Source organism: Fukomys damarensis, unplaced genomic scaffold, assembly GCF_012274545.1.
Source record: "Fukomys damarensis isolate Sample0158 unplaced genomic scaffold, DMR_v1.0_HiC HiC_scaffold_19, whole genome shotgun sequence".
Lineage (NCBI taxonomy): Eukaryota > Metazoa > Chordata > Mammalia > Rodentia > Bathyergidae > Fukomys > Fukomys damarensis.
In genome coordinates this window covers 42,426,871-42,453,862 of record NW_022900931.1, presented here as the reverse complement: position 1 = coordinate 42,453,862, position 26,992 = coordinate 42,426,871, and the positions used below count along the sequence as shown (strand labels likewise).

Below are 26,992 nucleotides of genomic sequence, written 5' to 3'. Positions count from 1 at the left end.
AGCGCGAGTTACCCCTGGTGAAAAAAAAAAAAAAAAAAAAAAAAAAAAGACTGAGTGCTTTATGTTATCTCAGTTAATGGTCAAAATATTTGACAATATAAGTGATTTTATTTTCACTTTTCACATGAGGGGATGGGGGACATAAAGATGTTGAAGGAACAAGCCAAGGGCCTTGTCGATTTTACGAGGCAGAACTGAGAGTTGCTTGACTCCAAAGTCTATGTGTCTGGCCACTGTTTCATACAAGTACCCTTACATGGAGTGCAGGGGGCTCAGGCTGCTCAACGAAATAGCAGCTCCCAGGCTAATATGACGGGCTGGACTTGACTGTAATTGAGGCATTCTCCATATTTCTACTTCTGGTATAATGCTTGACAATGATACATAAGAATTTAATAATCAAAGAAAGAAATAAAGACTGTTTAATTCATCAGCTAAGAGGTGGTGGTCTGGCCTTGTTTGAGCTCTTCCTTTAAGGAAGTGTTAGCAATCCTGCAGGACTTTATCCAAGTGGTCTAAAAGGGAGCTGCGTGGTCAAGTTGGGGCTGACAACACTCAGCAGCTCCTCCTGTCACTCGGGGACATGGAGACACGAATGGCTGCTGCCACATGGCCCTGACAACACTTCCCAGCGGAGGGCCAGACCACCTCGGGAGGAGGTGAGCCCATAGCTGCAGGAGTCTTCTCTGTTGTCTTCATGTTCTGAGTAACTGCTGGGAATAATTGTAGTGTATCATGTTTGGTAGAAACTAAGTAACAGGAATTGACTCATGTGGAAAATGAGTTTGTTTTGTTACACATGCTAGTGTGTCTATGCTGGAGAGAGCTCCCCGATAATTCTATGACCATTTCTTATAGTGCCAAGGGAGTATGTGTTGAGTGTGATATAATCCTATAAGGATTAGTGGTTCAGTGGAGACTCCGTGTGTTAGCTGGGTTCATGAAATGACCACAGTAGTTATTGTGCCCCCATTTATTTCCTTGGTTGCCTAAACTCTATCTTCTGGCCTTTGGGTCCTTTGTGTGACTGGAGGACAGGAATTCTCAGTGGGCCCAGAGTGCCCTTGTGCTCCCTCCCTAAATGCAGTGCCAACAACCATGGAAGATCCCTGGGGAATTTCCTTTCAAGAGAATGCACTTGTTATTCTTTTACAACACTGTCCTTTTCACGACTGGCTATCTTGCTGGCTCCTACCGTTATTTTATCTGTAGAGACTTTACAGTTCATATTTTTACTACCATCTTTCTGCCCAGAGCTGGGCCCAACATCTAGAGGTCATTGTGGTGGAAAAAGCACAAAACTTTGTTCCCAATATTCTGAAAAAAGAAATTGAGACAATACAAAAAGGTGCAATCCTTTGCCTGTATCAGGAAAAGAAGAAGAGATGTTTTTCTTGGAGGATTTTTGGAACAGAGAAATACACTTCTTAACCTTCACATCAGAACAAAGACACCAGGCTGACTGTGGACCTTGGCAGGGTGACATCAGGGCCTACACACCGCTGTCTTTCTATAGCTGCTGTCTTGAAATCCTCTGAGTCTTAGGCATATTCTTTTCCACAGCCTCAAGAACCCAAGGTCTACATCATTAAGAGATGGCTTGACTTTGGAAAGAGTAAAAATTCATTAGGATTTCAGTTTAACAAATAGGGAGTGGCTTTCTCTTTAAAAAGTGTATTTTTATTTCTTTTATGAAAATCAGATGCCAATGTATATCACTTTGTGGCTTTTCTTTTTCTCTTCTCTTTTTCTTCCAAGAAGAGTTCTGTCTACAAAATGCATGACTGTTTTAGGCAGCTGATAAAATGGCTTTGATAATGGTTTGCAGCGAAGTTCCTCAAAGAACTATCCCAAGGAGGGGGCACTCGATGGCCATACAAGGGGATCACTTTAAGCAGGATGCTGGAGGCATCTCAAACTCCATGAAGCCCACCTTGAACTCATCACCCCCTTTATAACCCAGGACCTCGGCCTTGGTCTTTGCTGCTCTCAACCTTCTGGGCTAGGGCTGGGGATTTGGCTCAGTGGTTGTACCACCTGCCTCAATCTTCTGGGCTAAAAGTGGGGGTCACCTTTGGCTCTTGCCACCCCCTCACCTAATCTGCCACAGCTGCTGTACCTCCACATCCTGTGAATTTCACCCCCTAGGTAATGCTAAGCTTCTCTTTTCTCCATCCAACTCTCCCTGCCTTCATTTAATTGAAGCCCTCAGTATCCCTTACCTTCTCTACTGTAATGGCCCCCAACTGGTCTCCCTGTAGCCAATCCTGGTTCTTTCTTTTTCTCATTGACTTTATTGGTACATTTTAGGTGTACAGTACAGTTACGTTCATCATTGGTGTGGTTCTTTTAAATTCATCTCTTAGGCTGCACAATTGTTCAAACACACAAATCTGATCATGCCTTTTCTCTATAAAACCCCTCCATGGCTCCCCTGAATGGACATCACTAATATCACCCACAGGATCAAGTTGCAGTTCTATGCATGTATCACTGTAATATGATGTCTTTGCCTCTTTTGGGAAGATGCCTAGAAGGGGGTTCAGATCCAAGAATCACGTTCTCTAACAGGACAGACTTGACTCTTCACAATGTGGCCTCCCCTGCCCGCACACCATGCTGTTTTCATCTCTGCTTTCTTTGCCCATGCTCCATCCCCTGCCTGCTCTGCTCTTTCTCCTACTGAAGTGTCACATAGCTAACTGCTCATTCTCTACGACCCACCAAGGAGTCACCTCTGCCAGGGAGCCTTCTTTTCTGAGCACCATGGATGCATCCCTGTCTAGGGGGCCACATTATAATTATGGGCTTCATGACTGTCTTGCCCATTATATGACAACTTCCTTGAGATTGTGACTTACTTTAGACTCAGTGCCTAGCACATTGCTGGTACAAAGCAAACCATGCCTACGTTCCTGGAGCTTGGTTAAATCTGTATACAACAAAGTATTTTATCACTGTAAAGTACACTTTAGACATTTGCTCACCTTTGAAAAATCATCTACTATTTATTTAAAATGTATTATTAGACTAGCATTGTGCTTTGCACTGAAAATTATCCTGGTGGTGGTAGTAGGGGGTACATTTTTAAACAGAGCTGAACAGTTGGATGTATTTGCATAAGCTTATGATCCCAGCATTCTGGGAGGCTGAGGCAGGATAAATTCAAACTCAAGCCCAGCATGGGAAAGTCAATGACCTAGTGAGGCCCTATCTTGAAATAAAAAATAGAGGCTGGGGATATAGCTCATTGACAAGGCCCTGAGTTCAATCTCCAAAACAAACAAACCAATAAACAAACCCTTGACTGAATTAGTGAGTGTAAATGTATTTTGGTCACTTTAAATGTTATGTCTACATGCAAAAATGAGTGGCACTGACCCCAGATGATACAGGAATCCAGAGACACGGACACCCACACAGGCTGCAGCACAAAGAAAGCTCTGTGGAGAAATGGGCTATGGACATTCTCTTGTGGGAAGTTCCACATGGGACACATGTGACATCAAACATGAACTTAGAATGTCCAGGAAACCACTTGGGCCTGCAGTAAACGTTGGGAAGGGCGAGACTAATCCAGGTGAACAGAGAAGTATCATCTTGTACAGTGACTTTACAAAGGGGCTTTGGTACTTGGGCCTCCTCCTAGAAGTGGTGAGGCTTCACTCAGCACCAGGAATGGGAATAAGACAAAAGAGAATTTGAGGGCTGGAGCGAAGAAATAAGGGGGATTAGGAGCTTTACCACGCTCTAAGTGATCCCTAACAAAGCCCTCTTCTAGGCTGATGGCTGGGGAGATGGAGAGGTCATATATAAGGGCTACTACAAAGGGCAACCATTAAGTCCCTAGGGTAACCAATTTGTCTACAGATAAACCAGTTGATGTAGTAAAAGAGTCACTCAGAAAAAACCAAGTATGGTTGAATGTGATAGATGCGTGTTTACAATTCACAGGAGTAACAGAGCTGTGGTGCCACTGTGTGCCTAATATCCTGCACCGTTCAAGAACCACCACCAGTAGTGCCTCAAAGTGTGAATCTTGAGAGTGAGGATGCAGTTGTTCGTCTCTGCACACTCTGCCCTCATCATGGATTCAGCACATGGCAGATGCTTACTGCCCTTGTTCGTCCCGCATCTGTTTCCGCCTCAATATCCTTTGTTAGTTCGGCTTCATCTCTCACGCTGTCAACGCTAGAGGCTCCCAGGACTCAGTCTCCATCCTCTTTTCTACATTTCCTCAATGATCTCCTCTGGCCTCACGGTTTTAAGTCCCATTTGCACTCTGACAATTTCTTCATTTACATCTCCAGCCCTGATTGTTCCCTTGGGCTCCAGATCCATATACCTTACTGCCCATTTGCACAAAGCTTTGGACTCACTACTGACCACTGTCTCGCATTCCACACACTACCTCTCCGTAAATTCTGTCGATACCATTAAACACAAGATGTGATCAAAGCATACAGTAAATGTTTAATTTTTTAAAAAATGTATAACAAACCAAAGACACATTCCCAGTAAGCCCCTTCAAGGTTCTCTCCCTGCTTTGAACACACTTGTCATTCTTGCCAGTTTCTGATGCAGGTCTGGAAGTCCTCTTTTGTGTCTAGTTGCACTGTGGTGGCTGCCTGGATGTCTTGAACCGATTCCAAAAGTTTACCTTTCATGATCATTTTGACTTTGAGGGACAGCCAGAAATCACACGGTGCCAGATCCAATGAATAAGGCCAATGAAGACAAACCTTAATGTTTTTATTTTGCAGAAACTGTTGTAAATGTTTTGATTCTATTCCCACCGTGAAAAGACACTCACGAAAGAGGACTTCCAGAACTGCTTCAGAAAGTGGCAAGGAAATGGGATAAGTATGTTCAAAGCAAGGGGGAGGATACTGAGAGGGATTAATGGCAATGTATCTTTTACTATAATATACGATCTATTTCCAATTTCCTCTCTGACCTCATCATCTTTTTTTCCTCCATCTTGCCCATTCTGGCCTCTGAATACACCAAATAAACTCTCACCTGAAAGATTGAAAGAGTCTGAAAGATTTGCTGTTGTGCCTCGATCATTTGTGGCTTAAATACCATGTTCTCAGAGCAACCTCTGGTGCATGCAACCTCCTGCCCAGCTCTCCTCATCCCCAACGCTGCTGTAGTTTTCTTCACACAGCCTTCTATGTAGTGTATACTTCACTTGCTTTGCTAATGGCCCGTGTTCCCTCACCTCACTTGTGAGATGTAACTCCTAAGCAGATGAGGACTTCATGTTTTACTCACTGTGGTATTCCCAGCACCCAGATCAGAGCCTGGCACATAGAAGGAGCTGAAAATTATCAGTTGAATAAGTAAATATGGAGTTGGTCTAAAGTGAAAGATGTGAAGAGACCATGATTGCAAGTTGGATGCTGCTGCTCTTGTGACATCGACTAGACGGGTGGAATTTTGTGTGAGGTCACTGAAAAGTTGGGTCAAGAGCTCAGGAGAAATTTGGGGCTGGATGTGAGTACGGGCCAGCCATGCACTGGTTGGGGGTCACTTGGTGGAAGAGTTGGATGAAAGAGAAGTCCTGGGGGGAGGGTGTTGTTCATTGGCCAGAGCCAAATGGAGTCTGAAAAGCAGAGAAGAAGCCAGTGAAAGAGGAGAACTAGTTTCCAAAGCCAAGGAATTTCAGGGAGTTGGCAGCATCGAAGACACCGAAATGAACGAGGTTAAGAAAAGGCCATTGGATTTGTTAATTATCAAAGTAGCAGTAAACAGGCTAGTATGTGTCATTCCGTAAAGCAGGGATCTCTAATCTTGGGGCTATGGACCAGGGTAAGTTCATGTCCTGCTAGGATCCAGGCCGAATAGCAGGAGGGGAGTGGCAGGTGAGGCAGTGAAGCTTCCTCTGTGTTTACAGCCACTTTCCATTGCACAAATCACTTCCTGAGCCGCGCCTCCTGTCAGATCAGCTGCAGCATTAGATTCTCATAGGAACCTGAACCGTACTATGAACTCCACCCCTGTGAGGCAGCTTGGTTGCTTGCTCCTTTGAATCATCTGAAATCATGCCCTCTAACTCCTCATCCATGGAAAAACAATCTTCCACAAAACTAGTTCCTGATGCCAAAAAGGTTGGTGACCAGTGCCCGAGGGGTTTACAGGAACGAGTGAACACCAGGACAAGGTGAGAGTTCAGCTGATGCCTTTCAGATAGTTGGGCATGAAATAGACAGCTGCGCAGAGTAACGACTGAAAGCAGGACCTCTGGAGCCCATGGCTTGGGCCTGACACCTAGGGCTGCCACTTACTAGCTGTGCGGACACACGAGATCTTTTCTGTGCCAGTTTCCGTACTCATAACATAGGGACAGTGAGAAGCACTTACTTGATCTGCCTGGTGTAAGAATGAAATAAGACAGCAGTGGGAAGCACCCGGCACAGCGTGTGGCGCTCAGTAAATGACAGAGGTGAAGTGTAGGTAAAAGAGATGGGGCAGGGTTAGGGAAACATCCGCCGATGCCTCCCCATGCAGGCACTCCACGGTGATCACGTGGGGCAGGAACTGTGACACTCCATTGACACACAAGGAAAAGAAACTCAGAGTACAGATCCAAAGTTTTAGATATGAAGGAGGAAGGCTAGGATTGAAAGCCAGGTCCCTCACCTCAGACAGCACCACCCTTGTGGGAACAGTGCCTTTGAAATCTTAATCCCGTGCTTCCCTCCTTCAAGTCTTTGGTGCGGTGAGTTATCGAAATTGATCTTAGGAGACGTGAGTGTGTACCTCAAGTTGAGAGCAGGCTGACGAGCCAGGCAGGTAGTGCAACCCTGTAAGCCCAGCATTCTTGGAGGCAGAGGCAGGAGGATCTCACATGCAAGCTCACCCAGGGCAGCTTAGTAACTTAGTGAGACTGTCTCAAAATAAAAATGCGGCTAGAGATGTAGCTCAGTCTGAAGGATTTGGGTTCAATCCCTGGTACTGCAAAACCAAACCCAACCCAGAGCAGGCCGTCCCCATGCATAAGTCACTCTTGTTAGCCTCAAGTTCCTCATGTGTAAAATGGGTCGAAAAGTGACTCAGACCTCTGCCTCTTAGAGCTATGAGAAGGATCAGATGAAGTGACAGAGTATGAGCAGATGCCTAGCAAACTCTAACGTCCTCCGTCAGTATCAGTTGTCTTCTCACTTCTGCCTGCTCCCAAAGCCCTCCTCTTTGTGATAAACTGTTTTCACTTAGACAATCAGCCATTGACCCAAAGCTCATAGCTAATGGACTTGCCAATGGGCCTAATAATGAAAACATCGATTATTGCAACCTCCGTGCTTTCTGCATCTTATATTTTAGAAGAGGTGAATCTTAGGCATACCCAAATCTCACTGTTAAGCATTTCATTCAAATGAGTGGTCCCTGAGTTAATGTCCATGTCCATCGAGACCCAGCCTGTTCCCCCAGTGGCCAGGAAGGGCAGGGGGACTTCGTGGTCAGGAGCCCACCTTCCTCTCCACAGCCATGGAGGACGTGGGTGGGGGTGGCAGCAGTACTCCAGGAGGCAGGGTGTTTACAGGTGTGTAGGGCTTCATGACACTAACGTGCCCTGGTGGAGTGTGGGATGGGAGCAGGGAGACCACACACGCAGCACTGATAGTTTTGGGCCTGGAGTGCTTCAGGATGGCCCTGTCCTTAGGCCCAGGTGAGGGGAGGCCTGGCCTGGCCTTGCACCTTGACCCTTTCCATTATCTCCTGGCCATGCTCTCTGAGCAGGGAGTCTGTGCACTTAGGGATGTGCCCCTTCTCCTGCACCACCTTCTGCCTACCTGGGAGCTCCATATTCCCAGCCCAAACAGCTCTAAACCTGCCAGCAGGGTCCATGTGGCCTTTTTCTGGTCTATCTTCCCACGACAGTCCACGCCCCCGTGTGTGCACTTTGGGTCCCAGGGTCGCCGTCTGGGCTCTGCATGCGTGTGACGGTGCATCTTTCTCAACAGGGTATGGGGCCAGGGGTTGGGACTGGAGCTTCCTGTACCTGTATGGCACAGAATTTAAGCTGAACCTCACTGCAGGTTGTTATAAAGATATGTTTGTTTAGGTAGGACAACAGGATTTGATTCAGAGCTCTGCTGGCTTGACTTACAGCTTTTACATAGTCATAAGTAGGGTAACTGGGCCTTTGTATTAGTATTCAGGAGCCCACAAATGTTAGAGACAGGCAGAGGTGGGAGATCTGAGTGTGCAGCTCTAGATCCCTGGGCAGTTAGACCTGGGATTTTTTCCTTTTGTTAAGTGCACTGTTGCATCTGTTTAGTCTCAATACATTTTACAAAGCACTTTCACAAGCAGCATCACATCTGTGCACCAGTCTCACGAGGTGGGCATCATCCAGCTTCCTATCACCCAGGAGGGCACTTGCCCCAGGTCATAGAGACACGGAGGGGCAGAACCTAGTGACAAACCCAACATCCCATTCTAAGTCACGGGCTTTCCCTCTGTGCCCTGTGGACACTAACCGGCCCCAAAGCTCTGAGAAACAACAGTAGTTACGGATGACATCAGCTGATACACACCGCTGTGACCACACCGGTCCTTCAAACCCTGACACAGGTCTGAACAAGTGTGGACAGCCCCTGCTCCTCCCAGTGACTCCTCCCTGGCTACCTTAGTTCTTCTGCAGCCTTCCCAAAACACCTCTCCCAAATCCACCGAGGATCAGCGGTGATAATATCACTACTGACTTTTAACTTCCTGGAACCTGGCCCTGTTAGGAGAGAGTTCACGGTCTAACCACCATGGTGAGCCTGCTCTTTAAAGGAAAAACCGACCCCTGTGTTAACTTGGCTGCGCTCAGAGGGTGGGGAAAAAAAGCACTCCTACTTTCTTTCTTCATCTGCATGGCTGGGAACTAAGGAGTTACGGTCATTCACAGATTTGGAAAGTTAAAAGAGAACACAACTTCTGAAAGTCAGGCTTCTCTCCGGCATTAAGGAGAGGGATCAATGTGCTCCCTTCACGGGAGCCTCCGGCTCGGGGTCCGTTCTGACTCTGCCCATCCAGGAGAGCTGCACTAACTGGTCTGGTCTGGGGAGGTGCGGAGAGAAGAGGATGGAGCAGGCGGGGCTGGGTCAGGGGCTGTGGTCAGAGGTGGGGGAGCAGACAGGAGCTGAGCCGAGGCCTCTGTAGGAGGAGTCATGCAGTGCTCTGCCTCTGGGTGGCCACGCAACCCCTCAGACACAGCTCCCAGCCTGGCGCTGGCACCCCGCCCTACTCTCAGATGGCTTGCACCGTGATTACAGAGTAAGTTTAAAATGAGGATTTTCCTCCTTCTGCACTGTTTATGTCAGACTCCAAGAAGCCTGTAAATACTGTCCTCCCACCTCCTCCTCCGCCCTCTTCCTTTCTGACCACATCTTTTCTTCCTCTGGCACACAGGAGGCATTTTTTTCCCCCCACCGTAGAAAAGACAATTCCAGTATTTTCCAAGAGCCATCGGTGCTGGGAGAGGCCCCATGTTTAGGCAGAGTCTCAGGCTCTGCAGTGCGCGCCGTTTGGCCGATTTCTCCAGCACTGCGGCGGGCTCCTCACAGAGTCCTTCCGCCTCACTGCTCCGAGCTCAGCTCTCCGGGTCGGGGGCTCAGGACCCTGTGTGACCTTGCTTCGAAGGGACAATTCCGAGGTCCCAGGCGGTAGCCGGGTTTCTGGGTCCTGTCTGAGGACCGTTTGCTTCCAACTCCAATCCTGAGCCTCTCAGAATGAGGCTCCTTTTCCCGAAGCCTGTGGAAGCTGGCAGCCTTGCACAAGGGTCCCTCGTGCCTGCAGGATGGCTGTGCCTCAGGAGGGACGTAGCCTTTGGCTGAGCCTTCAGCCTCCTAGCAGGTACGAGGCCTTGTGCCGGGTACTGAGGTTTTTCCCACACTCAAGAGCTTGCAGCCCACTTGAGGTGATGACTCAGATGCCTTCCCCTGGGAGCGAAGTGCCACGGCAGGGTCACCCTGGGGAACTGGGCTGGAGTGGACCCCGGAGGACAGCGGGACTCAGCGTGGGCTGCACTCAAGTGGAGACGGGAGCAGCGTGCGGAGACTGCCTTGTCCTCCACTCTGATCCTCACCAAGCCCTCCTGTCCGTGTTTCTCTACTCTCCTTCCACACTGTGAGCACAGCTTGTCCTCTCTCTCGGGTCACAGCCGCCACCCTGCACCAGGAGCTTGAAACTTTGTCACTGGGTAACTTTCCCACGAATGTGGTCCCCTCCCCTCTTTCTTCCCTTCCCCTCCCCTCTTTCCTTTCTTCCTCCTCTCTCTAGACAGCGTCGTGTTCCTATTTTTGGCTGGCCTTGAACTTGTTCAGTAGCTCAGAATGGCCTTGAACTCAAAATGCTCCATTTCCTGTGTACCGCCATGCCATTCCGCATGTGGTTTAAAGAATATAAATTCTCCACACTCTGAAAACCCTACGGTGGCTTTCTACTGCACTGAATAATAGCCATGTTGCACTATTTGCTCTGCTTGTTCTCCTCTTTCCTTCTACCCCCAGCTCTACGGATGCCAACAACATCAACTTTTCTTGTTCATGAGCAAGAAAAGCTTCCTCTCAGGCCTGGGCTTTCGGACTTGCTGTCACCTCTGTCCTGCTTCCCTCAGGTCTTCAAGTGCTCGGTTCCTTTGCCCCTTAGGCTGCAGCTCACAGTCATCTCCCATGTCACGCAGACATTCTGTGTGCTGCATGTGCCTGCCCCGTGCCTGTCCTCCCGTGTGCACCGCGAGGACAGCTGGGTTGCACCACCGGTCACAGCTGCAACAACTCAGAGCAGGTGCATTCTTTAGTCAGCTTCAATGAGCCTGGCCAAAGTTTCTGGCACAGCAGGTAGGTCTTGCTGTCCGGGTTAGGTCAAGAGCACAGTGGAGGTAGCAAGTGAGGAGGGCTCTTCCAGGGTTCAGGGAGCATCTGATGTGACAGCCGAAGGGGTAGGGTGCAGACACCCTGGGGCAGGCATTGCTGGGTGTCCCAGCTGGGGGCCAAGTGCCTCCCACTGCACAGTTGGCACCAGACATGGCTGGGCTGGGAGGGGAGGACACAGGGGCCAGGTGTGGCCGGGGGGTGCAACGCACACTTCATCCAGAGCATGGCAACCAACCACAAGCCCTACTTCCATGCTCTGAAGCTGGGTTAATGGCAGATGACACAGGGAGAGTGAATACATCTGCTTTCCTTTTTATTTTAGAACTTTGCTGTTACATGTAGAATTTTGGAAAAGATACGGTGGGAAGGAAAGCAAAATGTGAAAAGTGGTTGTCTATGATTATGGGTCTTTTTTTCCTTTGTTTTGTATGGGCTCTGATTTAAAAAAGTAATTTGGTTGTAGAAGAAAAGAGATGAGTTATATCATAGGCCTGCAACAGCACAATTGTGAAGCATCTGGAACAAAGAGCAAGAGGAAGAGGCTGGAAATACAATCTGGTCTGGGCAGGCTGAAGGGTGACCGGAGGTGATGTGGAGAGGACGTGGGATAGGGACACTACCACCTGCTGGCCACCTGGCCCTGGACATGTGGCAAGGCCTCTCCGGGCTTTAGTTTCTCATATGAATGTGGAAGATGAGAAAACCTACCTTGTAGGTTGTTTTTAAAGATAAATCTGTACAATGCCAGGCACACAACAGGTGCTTTTTCAGTAGGAGCTATTGTTACATGCACTGCTTATTTGAAACTAACGTTGACTGGCTGGGACCTGAGCTTCTCCCAAAGGGACTGTTAACTGAGTATTTTTCCCTTCCGTCTTGACAAGGAAGCAGGAGGGCAGATGACCACACTTCATTTACACAATGGGACCCTTAAGTAGAGAGAGAAATGACCCATTTATATCATGCACCAAGAAAAACACACATCCACAGGTTCCTTTTTATGTACAAGGTAGGTTTTCTTGGACACTTATTTTGTTCTCAACATTATGTTAGACTTTGTTTTTGTTTGTTTTTTGGTGCCAGGGAATGAACTCCGGTCCTTGTGCAGGCAGTGGCACCACTGAGCTAAATCCTCAGCTCTAGACTTTGTAGATAACATAGATCACCTTGACCACACACACACATATTTTGCATACAATTTTGTAGAGGAAGTGTTCTTAGCCAAAGAATACTTGCTCTGGAAGTTAGGGGCTTGTTCACAGAATGATCTGTATGTGCTGGGTGACTTTTGGGCTACTTTCTCCAATCAAGCCCTTTCCTCATTTACATAACAAAGAGACCAGAATAAACAGCCTCATGGATAAGGCTTTGGCAGCTCCTATATTCATTGACTCAAGACCTCCATCCTTGTGCTGCTAGTGGGATTTTCAGGACCAAGCATGTGAAAAGTACTGGTTTCTGAAGAAAAATGTAGGGCTACTCCCCAGGGATGAGCTATTCCGCCCCGACACAAGTGGCTTTCCCTGAGCACGAAGGCAATGGAGACTCAGAAGGTTCCCCATTGCTATCCTAAGTCTGCTGCCCTAAGCCACCTGTTGGGGGAACGACTGCAGCTTGGAGCCCTGCCCCACGTCTTGGATTTGCTGTCAGGTGGTGGAATGAGATACCAGTCTGGCCTGCCTGCTGAGCAGATCCCAGCTCCAGGGCCAGAAAGTCTAAACAGCGCAGCTCCTGAGACTGAAAAGTCCTGACACTGGCATCATCCAAACCCCTTCTTTCATTTTTTCCCTTTGCTCTTTGCCATTGACTAGGAGGTGTGACTCACTTACGTTCTTTTGCAGTATCCGACTGGGATTCTTAGTATGGAATGTTTTGTGGGTCCCTAGAGGCATCTCCCCATTTCCCCCATGTGGTTGGTGCCAGCCTGGCACTGCTTGCTCTTCTGTCTCATCACCTGCTTTCGCACAGAGCACCTGCCCTGTAGCTGCTATTTATAAAGACACGACTGGCTTTCCGGGGCTGAGTCTAATGGCGGCATTTGCATCTGATGGAGACAGTGAACAGTGGAGATGGTCAGCAGCGGACCCCTGAGCAGCCCTTAGGTAGCAGGTCACTGCGGCCATCCCTTGACTTCCGGACCTAAAGTTCTTTTGGCTTTGGAAGTGAGAGCCAGAGAACCAAGATCGCTTTGGTTCTGCTGGTCTAGACAGCAGTTGTTGCAATTTATTCCCGTGTGACTTGGAAATCATGCAGGGGACACATCTTCAAGGCCAAGGAGACAATGATAAGAGCATGATGTATCTTAGGCACATTCAGCTAATGACAGGCACGTGGTCTGGGGTCATCTGAGAAAAACTACAGCTTTTAAAGAACCAAATAAAGTCAAATCTGCCCCTTCCCCAAGTTAGGGAGATGAAAGCAATTTTAAAGCAGAAAGAAAGAAACTGTGGGAGGAAGCAGATACAGGTTTCTAGAGATGGTAGGTGCCACCCCGTTAGATGGCAAGGGTGGCACCTTGAAAGAGGACATCTAATGCCAGCTGAAATACTAGGGTCCGGAGGGCAGGCATGTTGCCTAGTTCTCAGTTTAGCCTGAAGATGCCTGCTAAGGCTGTGAGTCAGGAGAGATGTACACACAGTAGGTTGTAAACAGCTGCTTTAGGGAACATGGGCAGCCTCAAGCAGGTGAGCAAGGGTGATGACTAGGGACCCGTTAGCCTGTGCACCACATAAAGCCTGAATTTCCTGTAGCCATGGTGCTATACGTTTGTAACCTCAGCATTCTAAGGGATGACACGGGAGGACTGTATGTCCCAGCCCGCCTGGGCAACTTAAAGAAAAATAAAATGATAATGAGGCTGAGGATGTAACTTAAAATTAAGTCCCTATGTCCAATCCTCAAAACAAATGAATAAATAAATAAAGCCAGAATGACTGTCAAATGTGCTCCAAGAGGAACAGGGAGTTCACTAGGTATTTATTAGCTGAATGAGAGAAACAGAGCAGATGACCCAGGGCCAGGCTTGGGAGCAGGCATGCCAAGGCACCAGCAGCATGTGGATACCAGCAGTTTCGCTTTTCTCCTGCCTTTCAGGTCACCGAAACATCAACGAACCAATGAGAAGGACTACGGCCAGGCCACTGCGTTCAAGCATAGCTGCTCTGACCTTAGCTCTGGGGAGCTCCCTGACCCCAGGAGCTGCCCGCACCCCACCTGCCTACCCACCCGGCAGGCTCAGGCTGCTCTAAGGGGCACCATGTCCCTGGGGATTAACACTGGGAAGGGAGGGGCATGCAGAAAGACTGAGGTCCAGCGGAGAGTCTGGTAGACCCTGGGTCTGGGCCCCTGGAGAGACAGAGTGCCTGGAGGTCAGGGCAGTGAGGGCTGGGGGCTCCTTGCTTGCAGTGGTCCAGAAGTGTCCAAAATCTGGAAACTACGAGATGAAGTCAAGGAGATCTGTTTGCTGGAGCAAGAACAAGGCCAGGGAGCCACAGAGCAAAACAGCTATGGTGGCAGGGTTGGGATGACCAAGGTAGACAGAGGGCAGGAATTTCAAGTCAGGGTCTATTAATACTGACACATGGTCCTGGCAGGAAGTTATTATGTGCCCTGCATTGCACTAAAAGCTTCACGGCAACCTTAAAGCAGGCAGCGTGTGGCTCCCACCCCACCTTTTTTTTTTTGCACAAGGGAGCTGAGGCTGAAACCAAATCACTTGCACCTGACTGGCTCCCCAGCCCCTCTCCTCCCGTACTAAGCAAAGGCTGCCTTGGCCCTACTGACCAGGGTCCCCAAGCCTACTCTCCCTCCCTCCTCACCCCTAAAGAATTGGTTCTCATCACAGGTGATATTACAGAGAGGCATGGCCCCCGGGGGGCACAGTGGCAGGGTTGGCTTTGCCAGAGCCACTGGCTGGCTGTTAGGAGCAGTGATTTCTTTCACTGGCACCGAGGGTGGGAAGATGGAAGGAGCCTTTCAGTTCCTACCAAACAATACCCAGGGAGAGAGGGAGGGGAGCAGCGGGGAAGGGCCAGATTCATAGAGCCGAGCAGTGGAGAGGGCAGACCCAGGGAAGCCTAAGGGTGGAGGCGGAGGGGTCCAGCAGCACAGATCCTAAAGTGAGTTTATTGTTTTTGTTAACTTTCCACTGTGTGTTCTTGCGGTTCCACGTTTCACTGCACGCTGAGCAGGGCAGCCGATGTGCGGAGTAAGGGGCAACAGTTGGGCCACGGCAGGAGCTGTGAGGGTGACAGGACTTGGGAACGACTTCCCAGCGCACACAGGGATGCGGTCTGCAGGGAGCAGCAGCGGACACACGTGTGGGGACAGCGGAATGCACACAGCTGGTACCAAATCGGAGGGGTACAGGCTGCAGCTCCAGGGCGCCTAAGCATTCTAGCGGGTCCAGGTGTAGCCCTGGATGGAAATGCTTCACGCACGTGCTCTCATTTTGCCTACAGCAACACGCTAGATGGCTGCCGTCTCAACCTGCTCACTTTGAAAGGAGGAAACTGAGACCCAGGGGCTGAGACCCAGGGTGCCAAGCTGGAGCAAGTCACAGAGGAGGCAGGGCTGTGGCTGGCAGCGGCCGCTGCACTCCTCACTGAAGCTCCTGGAGGGAAGGACCATTTCCGGGGCACCTCTCCCTTGAGGCTCTACACTGGGTGCTTTCTGGCCTTAACTTGCTTGTTGGTCCTGAGTCCCAAGAAAGGGGGCACTGCTAGCCCTGTGTTATGAGCGAGCAACTTTGTTGGAAAGAAGCTAAGTGATGACGCATCTCCATTTGCTCAGCTCCAAAGTGTCAGTGCTGGGAGTTAACCCCAGGAAAGAGTCCTCCACACCGGGCTGTGGTTGCAATTTCTGTTACACTATTTACCTGCTTCCCCCATGCCCATCTACTTTGCTTGTTAACTGGCTAATTCCTTTAACCAGGAACTTTTAAAGTCCTATGTATCTAAGCAGCAGGTGGGGAGGGGCTGCAGAGAAGCTGGAGTCCTGCTCCTGGCCGGCGTGTGAAGAGGGCTGGGAAGAGCACTTGTCCAGCCCAGGACGGCTGTGGGTCACCACCACCCCCAACGCTCCGGGCAGTGGCCTCTGTCCACGGGTGGATCATTTCTGTTCTGATGGTGGTGCAGTCAGCCTGAGCACCAGCAGGCGAGCTGCATGCTACAGAGGCCTCCAGCCCCTCTGCTCTTTGGTATTAAGCTGAAATCAGAGCCCAGTGACCCTTCCTTCAGTGGGGAATCCGCCAAGCTGTGGGGGCTGCGGTGGCCTGGGCAGGAACACCAGCACCCACCTGCACGCCATCTTCCTCCACCTGCTCTGTTTTTCACACTCTCTTCCCAAGAGGTCCTGGTGGGGGCAGAAGAGCACTGGCTCTGAGGTCAGAAGACCCAGGTCCACATTCTGGCCTGTCACTCAGCAGCAGGACTGTCAGCAAGGCTGTGCGGGGCCTTCATGTCCTGAGCTGTGAAATGGGATAATAACGCCCTCCCCAGACATGCCATGCAGATCATAGGAGAAGCCTGTGCCATGTTGATTTTCAGTGTTAATTCCCAGACATGAGCAGTGGCATCCAGCTGCTGGCCAGCTGTGCTGTGCCCCATCCTCTGTGACAGGCTTCCCGATGGTTCTGCCCGCTGACTTTTGGAGGACTGGGTCTCTTATCCACAGCACCCAGCTTTGAGGCAGATGCCGGGCTAGCTGGGGTGTGAGTGGAGCTGGGTTGGGGCCTTCTCACGGATGCACATCCCCTAAAGGGCAGCTCACTGCTGGTAGAACCCAAACATCCAGCTTGTTCCTTATGGTCCAGCGAACCTGGTCTCTGACTGCCCCCAGCTTCATCTCACACCAGCCCCCATGGTTCATCAGCTTCCGTGCCAGCCTCCGCCTCAGGGCCTTGCCTTATGCTGTGTGGAAGTACACATTCTCACTGTTCCCTTGGTGGACTGGGAATAATCCACAGGTCTAAGTTATCACTTCCTCTGGGATCCTGCCCTGATGCACACACTGCCATCTGCCCACACTGAACTAAGGTAGGACTGTCTTATGTCCTAACTTAACAAGACACCCTCCCTGTCTTTTGATTTATAACCATTTATAATGAATATGTGCGAGCCTGTGTATGGATTACTGCTCATCTCATCACGCAGGCTGGAATGTGCTCACTCTGCCCCCATCAGGGTCTGGCACACGATGGTATCTCCTAAGGTGGGGACAGAGTTTGTTCAAGAGGGGAGGCAGCAGTCAGTGGGGAGGGGGAGAATTACTAGATGGAGGCCAGTGGGAGGGCAGGGGCTCTAGAGGCTGACAGATGGGGTCCAGGAGAGAGACGCCAGGGTGGCTGTCTAGGTTTCCGACGTCAGAGCAGCAGCCTTGAAAGCCGCAGATGTGGCTTTTCAGTCTGGTGCGGCTGGCATCCAGAGTGCTTTGGGAGCTGAGGAGTAGGCGAGGAAGTAGAAGGGCTCTATGAAGGGACAGACATGGCCTGTGTCCCCATGGGATGGGGCGCCCTGCTGCCTAGCATCTGAGAGGGTTGGAACTTCAGTACTCTTAGACTTACTGGGGCGCCTGCTAGCGTAACCAGAGTGGGCGAACTAGCAGCTTTCCCTTGTGTGTCTGCTGCCTTGTCCTGCAATGCTGCACCGACTGCCTAGGATCTGGCTCCACTGTCCCCAAGCCGCACTGGGGCCTTTGTTCTCCCAGCACCAATGACAAAGTCAAACAGCGAAGGGGAGGGGAGGAGGGAGAGCCACACAGGAAGCTAAGTGCCTTTTCTAGAAACCACTTTCTTAAAATAAAAGACTTCATATCCACGCCACTTACACAGCGCTCCTGTCTCTCCCAGAGGCCTGTGATTCTTCCTTCCGTGGTCCACCTTCTGACCGTGTGCTCTGGTGTGGGGTGGGGATGTTGATATAGAAATGAGGGAAAAGAAAGCCCTCCCTGTGTGTACCAATTTTGAGGGACCCTGAGCACACAACCGTGGGTAATGACTCTACATTCCCAAGCCAGAGCCACTGTGACCATGTGTCCACTCAATGACACATGGTCCTGCCCAGCCCTGGACAGGCAGAGCAAGGCTACACCACTGGACTGACCCCTTATTCAACAGGAGGACTGGCTGTAAAAGCACAAGTTGAGGGAAGCAGATGTCATAAGCCCAGGGAGAAGCCATTTTTCCACCAGCAATGTAGAGTCATACAAAATCATAGGTTATTGGGCTGGGGATTTAGCTGAGTGGTTCAGCGCCTGCCTCGCAAGCACAAGGACCTGAGCTCGATCCCCAGTACTCCCCCCAAAAAGATCACAGGTTATTAATTTACTTTTTGGTGGTACTAGGGAGTGCATGTAGAACTTTTGCACTGAGTTATATTCCCAGCCCTTTTTATTTTTTTTATTTTGAGATAGGATCTGAGTCGCTCACTTCCCCATCCTGGGCTCAAACTTGTGGTCTTTTGGCTTCAGCCTCCTGCAGGAGGGATCCCTAGCCAGTACCAGAGCCTGTTAGAAACCAAGCCACACAGCAGGAGGTGAACGGCAGCTGAACCAGCAAAGCTTCATCTGGATTTCTAGCTGTTCCCCATCACTCACATTGCTGCCTGAGCTCTGCCTCCTGACAGATCAGCAGAGGCACGGAATTCTACATAAGAGCAAAACCTACTGTGAACTGCACACAGGAGGGATCTAAGGTTGCACATTCTTTGTGAGAATCTAACACTTGATAATCTGAATTGGGATTGGGGCAATGATGCTAGTGCTGGAGAGGCGCTGCAAATACAGATTAACATCAGCAGAGAGGTTTGGCTGTGCAGGGATTAAAATAAGTGAAGTGCTTGCAGACTTGTATTAAAACCCTTTTGGTGAGTGGCAAGTGGCAGTTAAACTGCATCTGGTGAAAGCTTTACAGTGTTAGGTGAGTCAATGTACTCCGATTACCCAGCTGCCCCTGGTGGCAGGCGTTAGGTCAGAACCCAACACTTTTAGCCCAGGTATGGCCCGCCCATTATTTTGTTTACCACTCCTTACCGCCTCGTTTGCCATACTGCACACTTGTCTCCGTCAGTTTTGGTGAGCACACAAGCGAACAAACCCTAGACAAAATGAGTTTTAAAAATGACAGTGGAAGGCTTCTTTGGAAAGAAGACAAGACCCATGATGAGTCAACAGGACCCTAACAGTGCCAACAAAAAGAAAGCTGTATTTGAAAGAAAATACCAAGAGTCCCACTGAAATTACAGGTTCTATGCAAAAGGTGATTCACATTCACCAAGTGTGCTCTGTATAATATGTGGAGACTGGCTATCTAATGAAGCCATGAAACCTTCAAAACTGCTTTGCTTTATCGCGACCAAGCACCCTGCATTAAAAGATAAGCTGTCAGAGTTTTTTCAGAAGAAAAACATGAACACAAAGAACAGAAGCAATAATTGAGGGCTAGCACTTCATCAAATGTGTCTGCACTGAGATCATCATTCTTAGTGGCTAACCACACTGCTAAAGCTAAGAAGCCTTTTATTATCAGTGAAGAATTGATCCTGCCTGCTGCTAAGGACATCTGTTGTGAACTTTTAGGGGTGGCTGCAGTTCAAAAGGTAGCATGTGCTCCTCTTCTGGGTAGCACTATATAGACACAGTGATGAAAGAGCAGAAGACACTGAGGCACAACTGTTAAAAGTTATTGGTGGGTCTCTGTGGTATGCTATCCAGGTTGTTGACTATCAGTGCGGACGATAAGGCAGTGACACTTATTTTTGTAGGATCTGTTTTTCAGGAGGATGTGCATGAAGGCATGTTCACTTTTGTTGCCAACCAATACCACAGATGGTCTTTGAATGATTACATGAAAAGACTTGGTTATTTTTTGTCAGTACATGCATGGGCAAAGTAGCTGCCATGACTAGAAGTTCCTTTTAAATGTAAATCTGTGCGCAGTGCCATCCATAAAGAAATGGTGGTTAGGAGTCCTTAACTCATGTTTGTGCATGCAGCTCTTTGAGGAGACAGATGCAGAGCACACAGTTTTGTTTTTGTTTGTTTGTTTGTTTGTTTGAGATAGGGTCTCACTACATAGTTGAGACTGACCTTGAACTCACTATGTAGCTCAGGCTGGTCTTGAACTCACAGCAATCCTTCTGCCTCAGCCTCCCCAGTGCTGGGATTACAGGCATGCGCCACCACCCCTAGCCAGTTTTATATGCAGAAGTGAGATGGCTTTCTAAAGAGATGTCACTGGCCAGAGTTTTTGAGTTATGAGAGCTGCTCCAGAGATTTCTTTTAGTAAAACAGTCACCACTGGCAACATGTTTCAATGACACAGAATGTGTCACAAAACTTGCTTACTTGTGTGACTTATTCAACCCACTTAAAGAACTCCATCTGTCACTTCAGGAGAGAATGACAACTGTGTTCAAGTTGACAGATAAACTGGCTACATTTAAGGCCGAATGAATTATGGGGGTAACAAATTGGCATTTTTTTACATATTTCAAACAGCAGAAATTTTGACAGACTGAGACAGGGTCTTCTTTCTCCCAGCTTGGACACAAGCACCTGCCTCAGCTTTTGAAAGAGTTTGAGCATTACTCTCCAATCACAAAAGACCCTTGAACAGGGAAGAGGAGATCCATAAACATTGTGAATAAATCAGATGAATTGACTTTGTGCTAGAAGAGTATCTCAAATAATGGTGGTCTTTTGAGACAATTTCAGATCTACACGTAATATGGATTAAAGTCAAGGCAGAATATTCTGAGATTGCCACAAAAGTACTGAAAAGTTTGTTTCCATTTCCAACATCCTATCTTCGTGAAGCAGGGTTTTCTGCAGTGACAGCAACCGAAAATGAGATTATGGAGTAGACTGGACTCACACTTCAGTCTCCCATCACCCCAAGACAGGACCATCTTGCTGCAGAAAAACAAGCCTAGGGCTTCCACTGATTCTGCATTATGATGACTTGTATAATTATTTCATAATATACTATAATGTAATAATAACAGAAATAAAATGCATGATAAATGTAATAACTTGACTCATCCCAAGACTTCCCCTCTCCTGAAATCATGGAAAAATTGTTTTCTATGAATGCAATTTCTAGTTTCAAAAAGGTTGTAGCTGGAGCACTGAGATTAAAGAGGTGCATCATCATGCCCAGCTAATTTTATCTTTCTATGGCTACAACTGACTTGTGCAAGGGAATGCAGTCCAAACAAAAATCAGTGATAAAGAAAAGCCACTTCAGAGACAGGGCTTGTCTGACACAGCTGGATGATTCTTTGGACCATTTACCGTGTGCTTGGCACTGTCCTGGGTGGAGGGACACTAATACCTGTGAGAGAGCATCCCTGATCTGCGTCTGTGTTATTTTGAGGAAAGACAGAGGCAGAGCACATCAATCCATGTAGGGCATCATGGGGCATTAGCAAAAGGGCCTGCGAAGGCGAGACGGTGGTGGCAATGACAGCTAATGTTTACGGAGGGCTTACTCCAGGCCCATATTGTTCAAGCAGTTCGCCTGCATTAACTGATTCACTCTCACAATGACCCAGATAGGGTGGTACTAGCACTACCCCCACTTTAAGGGGTGGAATGAGGTCAAGGGAGGTGAAGGGCAACACAGGTCCAATGGCCCCCTCAGCAGACTCCTGGATGCGTGATGAGCAGAAGAGGAAACAGCATCACCAAAAGGCCTAGGGAGGCCCAGTGTGGGCAGAAATGGTAGAAGAAGTGATTTTTCTATTACTTGGGCACAAAATTCGGCTGTTTGTGAGGCTGGAGGGTGGCGGCCTTGATAATTCCCTCGTGGCTGTCTTGCTGAGCTGGTATAAAAGCATGCATTTTTTGGGCTTTGCCTCCCACTGCCATGCAGAAGTCCCACCAGTATTTGGTGCCTTAATTAATGGGAAAGGAACGAGAACCAGATACAGACTTGGCACATTTCACAAAATGCTCCCCATTCAACCTTCATGAAAATCCTATGAAGTAGATTCTAGGTCCTCCTCCTTATAGTCAAGAAAACCAAAGATTAGAAAAACTAAGCAATTTTTCTTGAGGTCCAACAGGGCTTAAACCCACGTCCACATTCTGTTCTGTTACCTACCACACACGCTCAACTTCTCCCTGAGGCAAGACAGCGGGAGAGCCTAGAAACTGTGTCATCTACATGGTTCAACCATTTGTCTACAAAACAAAGAGTAGGCACTTCGTGTATCAGAATCTGTTTTTCCAGCACTTGGCTTTCAAGAAGATCTGTCTAAACTACCTATAAAATACTTGGTAAACATAAGCCAGAAATAATTAGCTAATGAGCTAATATCAATGTTAATTATCTGTGCCAGTGGAGGCAAACATTTATGTGGGGAATAAAAAGTTGTGGAAAAATGTCCCCAGGATGGTGGAGCCACCCTGGGCTGTACTCCCAGGCCTGTCTGGTGTTTCTCCCTGTCCCTGTCCAACAGGGGCTTGTTTATAGGGGTCCCTCTACATATCAGTGCTCTCAATACCTCACCTTCCTCCCACCCTCTTAGCTTTGCCTTGCTCTTCCGTCCTGGAGATATTCATCTGAAATTCTATTTTAAATCTCTGCCTAATGGTCTTCAAACCTCAGATTTATATAAACTTGCCCCCTCTCCCCAACTTCTTTGGTGGTACTGTGGACTGAACTGAGGAGCACCGATTTACATCCTCAACCTTCTTTGAGACAGGGTCTTGCTATGTCTCCTAAGCTAGGCTTGAACTTCATATCATTGTGCCTCAGCCTCCCCAGTAGCTGGGATTACAGGTGTGATCCACCACGACAGGGTTAAGCCTGTTCTTGTTATTCACGCTGTAGACTCTAGTACCCCATTACTCTATGCTCCTCAGCTGCAAGCCATCTTTGCATGCCAGTCCTGACCCTCAGGACCCCAGGGCATGGACTCCCTGGAATAACCTTTGCAGTGCATCATGGATTTTAGTTTCAGCCCAATCAACCCAAATATACTTTCTTAAATTCGATGACATCTGATCAGTTACTTATTGTGATATGATGAGAAAAATATGCACCCAGAAATGTCATTCTAATATACATTCTTGAGGAATGAAAGAATACATAACTTTGTTTAACTGATAACAGCACTGCCTAAGTGGAGATGATCAACATCTGTATTTTATACTGGATTCCATTGACATTGTAACCTGTCATTAAGAGATCACTCTGGAATTAAAGTTGGTCTCTCTGAGTCCCAAATCTATACTCTTTACTTCCTGCTTGCAAATCCAGTAAGAGTTAAGGATATGTAAAAACACAATGAAAGCTTTGCAGAGAAGTATCTGGGAACATAAAAGTCTTCATGTAATATGTAAATAAGCACCTATTAATTTTTTGTTTTGTAAGTTTCTTAAAAAAGTATATCTATATATCTAAATGTATCTCTCTCCATCCACCCATTCATCCATGGCCCAGAACAAGTACTAGGCAGAAAGGGTTTAGGATGACATGCCCAAGTTGTGCCATGATTTCTGCCGTAAGAGGTGATTGTGAACTGCAGGGTTATCTGCAGATGACCTTACCAGATTTCCAAGCAACTGTTCAAGTCCCTGTCCTTGCTATGGCTCTCATCAAGACACAAGGGGCTGTCAGGGCAACTGTCTCTTTTTACTTCGTTTTTCTCCTGGCCCTGTGTGACCCAGAATCCACAGATTCCCATTCAAAATCCTTCTTTTCATATGCAGTGTCCTTCTATGCCTTCCCACATGAAAGAGTCGCAGAGACTGAGCCTGTGCCAAATTAATAGAGGACAAACCCCCGAGAGAAGTGTGTCAGACCAATTCTTGGCAGAATAAAAGTGTCTGGATCAGCAGAGGCTTCTCAGGAGCCCGTGAATGGCAGACAGGTCAGTCACGTGGGAAGCACTCTATTATGTTTAAAAGAAGGCAACAAAATTAGCAGATGTAGACTGGTCACTGAGGTAAGGCAGGCATTGATTTTTGATGGGCAGGACAGGGCTGCTGTGGCAAGAATGCAGAGTCCAGGCATCAACCACTGTGCAAGGGGACGGGGGCCTGGGAGGGGAACTGGGGCGTGTGGGTGAGCATGTTGTGTGTGCACATGTGTGGGGCTCTGAGTGGATGTTAAATGGAGCCAGGGAGGCAGGAAGTGGAGGGCTGCAGGAGACAGGATGCGGACTGACCTCAACCATGAAGTGCTGACTGCACCCTGAGCGGAAGTCCCCTCTGTGGGGCTTCACCCAGGAACGTGCCCAAGTCCATAGCCAAGAGAAAGTGGTGGAAAGTGGGGGTCAGAAGCAGGGGAGGTGGGGAGGATGGCAGCCAAGTGGGCCCCAGTGGAGAAAGAGGGTGCAGTCCAGAGGAGGGGACAGGTGTGGAAGGCCACCTCCCTGCTGTGGGCACAGGCCCACCGGGAAGCTGAGTCCTGTGCTCCCTGTGTGAATCGGGCTCCACACAATGGTGGGGTCTCCGCTGGGAGATGTGTGTGCCAGTGCTGACCCCAGCCCTCTGGAGGGGCTGCAGTGGGCACTGTCCAATCAAGGTGGCCCCAGCACTGCCCTTGGCCATGCTGTAGTGCACCGAGACGAGTCTGAGAGTTCCTGCTGTCGTGTTCTGTCAGGGCAGATTTTTCTCGGCTTTAAACAGTCAGCACTCTTCCTGAAGATGGACAGTGCTCTATGAGAGCAGGGACCAGAATGTGTCTGGATTTCCCTGCAGTGAGGTTTTGACATTGTGTCCGTGCTTCCATGCATTGGGGTGGTCACATGTCCTGGAGGGAGCCTTGTGGTTGGGGGCCAGGTGAGGCTGAGTTACAGTGCCAGCTTCTGAGGTTTCTGCCCCTACAAGGGGTAATCAAAGCACATGGCGAATATTCATATTAAAAAATCTAATTACAGTGAAAGACATTGCCAAGCACGATGGGCTAAGTACATTTAAAATGAGGGGGAATATTTTGAGGGGGATTAGTGGCAATGCATCTTTTACTTTAAGGACTTTAAGAAAACATTTAAACATTCACCATATTTTTGGATTGCACCTTGTATCTCAGGCCAGAGGGCAGAGAGCATTTTACACACGTCTTCATTCATCCCTCAGTGTAGCTCTTCTGCAAGAAGATAGTGTTAGACCCATTTGATGAACAGACAGACCCTGCCTTACAAAGTTTCAACTTGTGATTTCTTGACTTTATAATGGCACAAAAGTGATATGCATTTAGTAGAAACTGTATCTCGAAATTTGGATTTTAATCTTGGGCTAGTGGTACACAGGAAGACCCTCTCATGATTCTAGTGGACAAACAACTGCTACTTATGTTACAGTGGACCATGTAACCAGACAGTGAGATTTGGTAGGCTGGGTATGTTAAATGCATTTTGGACTTAGGACATTTTCAATTTAGAATGGCTTTGTCTGGACATAACTCCACTGTAAGTTGAGAAGTATCTATGTTAGAAAATAGGCTCAGGGAGCTGGGGCGACTTGTCCAAGTGACCAAGTCAGCAGGCGGTTGAGCTGGCAGGCCTCTGCAATACACAGGACAGTGCCACTGAACAGTCCACTCGGCCTGTCCACGCTGCCCTCTGGAGGGTCCTGCAGAGCAAGGCTGCCCACGAGCCCTGTCCTTGGGTGCTGCATCCTCTGTTCCCAAAGGGCTGGCCCTGGCCCTGCACATAGGTGGCACTGCAAACTCCTTACGGTGGCCTCTCCAGTGTTGTGTGATTGGCGCGAGCATCTAGGGTAGGGAGGGACTAGAAGGACTAGAAGCAGTCAATGTGCACGGAGACCACAGGGACAGAGAGCAGTCTGACGAGTATAAAGAAGGAGAGGTAGGCTGTCAGCACACTGGTGGGCCAGGAATGAGGAGAGGTGGCAGGACAGCTGGCAGAGGGCCAGTGGCCAGCATGCACGGCCTGCCTGGGGCTGTCCTGAGACACAAGTGCACTTGGGGGATGTGTATTCTCCACGGCTACCCAACTCTGGGGCCCAGGCCGTCCAAAGCCCTCCCAGGAGGGGAACCAGGACTGCAGGGAGCAGGGGCACCAGTGCCATTCTCAATTGGAGCCTGGAGCCAGCACCTCCGCCTCTGACTGCCAGGCACCATCCCAGAGAGGAGCTCCATGGGACCCCAGGCCTCTCCAGAACCTCTGCTCTTCAGTCCTGCCAAGAAGATGGGGGAAAACAACGGTGCCTAAAGGACAGAGGCAGCGAGGGATGCACAGATCCTCAAGGGAGGTCTCTGGAGCTGGGGTAGAGGAGCGAATCAGAAACAATTTGGGGGTGATGCTGCCCTGGGAGGGAGAAAGGGTCTTGAGGACCCGCGACAGATCAGTACAGAGATAATCAGATACTAAAGGCAGGAAACTGCAGGCAGAAATGTGATCCCGTAGCTGGAAACAGCAACACCCAAAAATACTGAGCTACGGCTCTCCCAGGAATGTTCAATGGCCCACATTCAATCTAGGAGAGCTTCCGGATTATGGGTTAGAGTAAATAAAGAAGATCATCTAAGCAACATAACCATAGGTTTCTAGCTTAAAATGACATCTGGCACCAACATATTGTCTGCCTCTGAGAAACTCAAATTACCAGTCGTCCCCAGAGCCTCTGCTGCTCTCAGCAAATTTCCATCTCGGGTTGCTCTGCCTGGTGGGAAGAACAGACATTTGGATTTTAGCTTTCCATTGGGTCCTGGAGTCTTACTGCTATGTAGGAACCACAGGGGCATAGGCTGGTCACTGCTGAGCACAGGGCCTGGCTCCTCTGGCAGGCAGCTCACAGCTGGCCAGCCCACAGCCCACACACAGATCGATATACATCCATCTCTTCTCCAAGAAAACAACTGCTGGATGTGGTGATGCACGCCTGTAATCCCAGCATTCTGGGAGGCTGAAACAGGAGGATCGTAAGTTCAAACCTAGCCTGGGCAGCCCAGTGACTTAGCGAGACCCGTTCAAAATACAAAATAAAGAAAAAGGGTTTGGGTATAGCTCAGTGTGGAGGCTCTCGGTTCAATTCCAAGTCTGTATGAAAAACCCATAAAAAACCCAAAACAAAAAACAACTCCAGGTGCACACCTTCTCCATGGTTGGCCAGCAGCATGTCCTTTGTTAACAAAGAGAATTGTATGACAG

General features: G+C 48.8%; 1 protein-coding gene and 1 long non-coding RNA gene across 3 annotated transcripts in view; both read right to left on the bottom strand.

Annotated features, from left to right (window-relative positions):
• The window catches only part of Fam78b (family with sequence similarity 78 member B), a 94,749-nt gene that overhangs the window by 11,690 nt on the left and 56,067 nt on the right, over nt 1–26,992 (bottom strand). The gene's annotated exons all lie outside the window — the stretch shown is intronic.
• On the bottom strand, nt 23,789–26,504 carry LOC104868957. Its single transcript, XR_782141.2, has 3 exons — nt 26,448–26,504; nt 24,880–24,966; nt 23,789–24,700 (listed from the first exon to the last, which is right to left on the bottom strand). It is a non-coding gene; the product is annotated as an uncharacterized LOC104868957 (long non-coding RNA).